Source organism: Lactuca sativa, chromosome 2, assembly GCF_002870075.4.
Source record: "Lactuca sativa cultivar Salinas chromosome 2, Lsat_Salinas_v11, whole genome shotgun sequence".
In the NCBI taxonomy this organism is placed as follows: domain Eukaryota; kingdom Viridiplantae; phylum Streptophyta; class Magnoliopsida; order Asterales; family Asteraceae; genus Lactuca; species Lactuca sativa.
The window spans coordinates 96,778,356-96,784,081 of record NC_056624.2 but is presented as its reverse complement, the minus strand read 5'-3'; positions in this window follow the sequence as shown (position 1 = coordinate 96,784,081).

The following is a 5,726-nucleotide window of genomic DNA, read 5'->3' as shown; positions in this document are numbered from 1 at the left end:
ATCTTTAATTAGATCAAGATTACAGTCATATATATCAAAAAATCAGATTAGGGTTGATCTTATATGATAAAGGCAACTTTCCATAAGATAAATATCAAAAAATCCCGATTTTTGCTCTTCTTGACGCTTGGACTCGCCGAGTGCCCAACTGGACTCGCCGAGTCAGACCAACTCGCCGAGTCCACTATGGCACTCGCCGAGTCCATGACTCAGAATCACAAAATTCGAATTTTGCAAGCAAGAAACAAACAATCATGCATCAAATTTAATAGAAACCAATCTAGGCTCTGATACCACTGATGGGTTTTGGCCATATGAACATTCCTATGTGCACATACAAACCCTAATGCTTGGATCTAGGTTTCTCTAATTAAACATGCATTGGATCCAAGACTTCTAATGGCTAATAGAGTATAAGAACAATACAAAATCAGAGTTAGAAGCTTACCTTGAAATAGTTGTATGATCTTCTTGTTCTTGGAGCTTTAGAATCACAAATGTCACTCCTCTAATGGCTTACAAACACCAACTAGCAAGAGGATTATTTGAGAGAGAGGAAAGGGAAGAAATCGGCCAGGGTTTCTTTGCTTTAGCAGAGGTGCCGATTTCCCTTGCCCCAAGGGTCTATTTATACTTGTAAGGCTCCTAGGGTTTCACCCTTAAACCCTAATTAGATAACTTTTACTCAAAGCAATCCAAAATCCTTTCCAAGATAAGCCCTTGGACGATTTGTGGCTTATCCCAAGCCCTAGAAATCGTCCAACCCTATCCATGAAGGATTTACAGGCCAAAGTGTAACTATCAAACAATTGACAGTTTATACCCTCTTATTTAATTAATCTCTTTAAGTCACCAAATTAATTCTAATTAATTTTATGACTTATATTAATCAAATAACAATATTATTATTCCATATATTATTCTCATAATATATTAATAATATTTATTCTCTCATAATAGAACATCCTGTCAAGTTGCTATGGTGAAGGCAACCCAAAAGGACCATGCACAATCGGGTCAAATACTTGCCCAATATAGTTGTAGCCTTAGACACTATTCCAACACGACCTTGGTGCCTTCAACCCATGAGTGTACTGAGAAGACTCACCTCAGTCTACTGAACACAAAAGCTGCTCGCCTAACAGCCCGAAACCAGACACTAAATAATGATACAATTAACCCTAAATTAGGATTATATCACAACCTAATCAAAGAGTCTAAACACCTAAGCCTAAGTCCTTCCATAGTGGCCCAAATGTCTTCCCTATGCTAATGGGCCTAAGATCCAAGATAAAAGCCATTAATAGACCACATGGCCCAATAAGGCCCAATCCAAAATAACTATGGTCCAAATCAGAATATCAGCCCAAAACTCTAAATGGGACCAGGACCAAAACTGAATGAAGCCCTACAAGCTTACAAGCCCACACAAAGCCCAAACCCAATTGGAGTGTGCACACCTTGCATACCACTCTAGTACGCTCAACGTACCAAACCCTAAAGTTGTACGCGTTGCGTACACAATATTACACACGACGTACAAGCAGGACATGTATCAATCGACCCTTAAGTGCTTAATACTTGGGATTTCAACGTCAAACTTTAGATCTGAGTCCATTAAGATGTCCTAGGGTATAAAGTTGGCAACTTTATGCCCTTGCATGTCATGAGTGACCCCAACACTTCATTCTTCCCATTAAGACCTCATTTAATAACTCTAGCTTATGCATGGAGTCAAAACAACCTTCAAGATGGCACCTTTATGCATCAAACATGCTCATGGAGCTTAAATCTAGCAATCCTAATCTCTGGAGTTGCTCAACTCACAAGAGAAGGTCCAAAAGCCAAAAAGGGACTCCATAACAAAACCCTAGCTCAAACAATTAAAAGAGATGACAAGGTCATGACTTTATACCTCCAGAAGTTCTTCAAGATGAACTAGATGCAAGATTTAGAAGCTCAATGACACCCAAGGATTGATCATCACCTTCTCCTTATTGAATGCTCTCTAGAATAGCCACCAACACACTTTCTAAGCTCAAGAATCACACTCACAAGGAAATTTGAGGCTAAGGAATGAAATGAGGCTATGGAGGCTGGTTAGGGTTCGGTCTAAAAGACTTAAGGACATTTATATAGGTCTCAAGCCCAGATATTATGGTTTTGGTCTTCAGTCACATACGCCCCACGTACCCCTTGGTACGCCCAACGTACGTGATGAACCTCTACGATCAACCATCCTTAGTACGCTAAGCATATTCCTTAAGTATGCCCGACGTACGAAGGGACCAATATTGCAACAAACTTTCATACTATGGGTAAGAAATGTAAATACTTGGATCCCGGCTGTTAAAAATCTCCCCCACTTGAAATAGACTTCGTCCTTGAAGTTTGCTGATGCAAAAAGATCTGGATAATGCTTTCTCATCTCCTCCTATGGCTCCCATATCCATTCAGAGCCTCGTCGGTGCTACCATTGCACCTTCACCAACTTCACCTTTTTGTTACGAAAAGCCTTAGTCTTTCTATCCAGAACTGTAATGGGTTTCTCAACATAATTTAGATTCTCATACAGCTAAATGTCATCCAATGAAATAACTGCAGTCTCATTTGATACACACTTCCAGAGTTGGGACACATGAAAGGTGTTATGGATCTGACTAAGCTCGATTGGAAGATCCAACCGATAAGCAACCTTGCCAACTCTGGCGGAAATCCTGAATGGTACAATGTATCGGGGACCCAACTTTCCCTCTTCCGAAATCGAATGACACCCTTCCAAGGTGACACTTTTAGCAACACTAAATCACCTACTTGGAACTCAAGATCTAATCGACGCCAGTCAACATAGCTCTTCTGAAGGCTCTGTGCAACCCTCAGTCTATCCCGCACCTGCAGAATTAACTCAGTGGTCTTAAGCACTACTTCGGTGCTTCCCATAACTCGATGTCCAACCTCACCCCAACAAACTGGAGTCCTACACCTCCGACCATACAACATCTCAAATGGGGGTCGGTCAATACTAGCATGATAACTATTGTTGTATGAGAACTCTACTAGTGGAAGGTAAGTATCCCAACTCCCTCCAAAGTCTAATACACATGCCCGAAGCATATCCTTGAGCGTCTGAATCGTCCGCTCACTCTGACCATCGGCCTGGGGGTGGTAAGCAGTGCTGAAATGCAATTGAGTACCCAACTCCTCATGGAACTTCCTCCAGAACCTAGAGGTGAAACGAACATCACGATCTGAGACCACTGATACCAGCACCCCATGCCTAACCACCACCTCCCACACATAAATATCTGCTAATTTCTAGGCAGAGATACTCTCAGAAATCGGAATAAAATGCGCACACTTAGTCAACCTGTCCACAATAACCCACATGGAATCCACACCCCGCGTCTGTAGAGTCGAAATATCTTGTAATATGTCGATGTCTATGTAATAGATAGTTTCGTATGTCTCCTTATGTATTTTCTAAGGCATCTTTTTGACAAAGCTCAAGGTCTAGCCTTAGTATTTTTTGTACTTTCAGCCTCCTATAAATATGAGCTGAACATAGAGTTGATAGTAGAGCTCTTCCATTATTTTTACTATCAGTTTTGTACTCTTGTTCTCTGAAAGTAATATGAGTTAAATCAGACCTTATTTACTTCTTGTGTTCATATTACATCGTTTTACTTTGATTTGATTCTCATACTCAATTAAACACTTCTACAGCGTTGTCCTAGGTAACTCTGTGATAAAATCGATGGTGTCTCTTCCCATTTCTACATGGGAATAGGTAGCGGCTGAACCTTACCGTGAGGCCTCTAATATTCGGCTTTAACCTTCCTGCAGTTCAAACACCACTCAACAAACCACGCAACCCCCCGCTTCACGTAGTGTAACATCCCAAAATTCATGACCCAAAACTTCATTTTTAATATAACTAAAACACATTTGTAACTTGGTTCACACATTGAAAAGCATTTCAAATAAAACATTTATCAGAGTTCATTCCCAGAAATCACATATTGCGGAAAACATAGGTGTGTGCGTTGCGATCGTCTTGGGCTTCTTTATTTGAAAACTGGAGGTACCTGAAACCAAAACTGAAAACCAAAAGCATGAAGCTTAGTGACTTCCCCAAATACCACATACCATACATATACACATACTGCCTAACATATCTGGGTGCTAGCCTACCCCTTCGGCCTCTTTCAACTGGATACTGTCTAGCATATAAGCACATAAATCACATACTGTCATACATAACCATGATCCATACATATATCATAATCAATAAAGGTGCTATGTACCGATACATAGTCTTGCTATTATGCCATGGGCCGCCACGTGGTCTTTCTTGCCAAGTCGGGGGCCACTGTGACATCCCCAAAATCACGGCCAGAAAAGACCGGTTTGTTTATGCTTTGTTTAAAAATCAGAGTTACATTTTAAATGAAAGTGTTGCGGAATTTGTCCCAAAACAAAAATATGATAAAGATTTATCAAAAGCATTTCCATAGAAATGTATTTCATTAAAAGACTCGGGATGTCATGTTCGTACAGATCAAAAGCATAAACAGTACAATATAAGCCTTACTACATTATTTCATATCTACAGGCCTATATCCGTAATCCCTCGTCCAAAACATCACATCTATGCTCATGCGCCACTACCTGTAATACATAAAACTGAGTGGGTCAGGCTTGGGAGCCTGGTGAGCACATAGGGTTTTCAACCCACAATAAATAAGTTTATTAATTTCATCAATCAACAATAACCCGATTACCCGTTCCCGTTATCCTCACTTTACGTCCCTAAACACCTATCATAAGGGACCTAGCCTAAGGATCATCATCGGGACGGACACTACTGCTAAGGGGATTCCTTAGCAATAAATGTCCTAAAGGCAACCATGTGGGGGATGGAGTACACCGGTGAACACATCGTTCACAAACACCTACAGGTTGCGAGCCTGCTAGTGTTCCACTGGACTGTCTAGAAGAGTCCGTGGTCGTCATCCATACTCCGCTAGATGACAGAAACAACAACATCAACATCGAGGCCTCTCATTATTTTATCACACATCACCTATTGCATCTACCCATGTTTTACCCCAACATTTTCGTAGATATAAAATACATATACAGTTTAAATCATTGAAAACTTGTATAACAACGTTCATCTCACATAGATAGCAAGTATTCAGATAATATGCACACATAGCACGTAATTTATATAAAATACTTCATATCTATGTGTAAGCTGAAAGTAACTATGCACTCACCTGAAAGGTGGTGACTCAGCACTCGGACAGCGCTTCGATACTCTCAAAACGATATTCCTTCGATAAAACCTAGTACCAACACCACTAGGGTTTAGTCTAACGATAACCGCGATTAATTAATAGTCTAGCTATTATTATTATTATATAAGCGTTAAACAATACTTATGTAACCCATAATAATAGCCCAAGTACTTATTATAAGGTCCTAATAACATTACTATATTAAAACGTAAGCTTAACCAAGGATAGGTTAGGCGTAGCTCACTTACAGCGGTTTTTTTCTTGAAAACCGGGCTTCGCTGGAGCAGCGTTCCCGAGCCGAAAAGCTCTTTTCTCGGGACTCCGGGAGCCTCGGGGCTTCCTTCGGGTGCTAGGGGGTTTACCTAGGCTTTAGGGGGCTTAAGGAGGCTTAGAGAGAGAGTGTAGAGAGAGAAAGAAGTGGGGAAA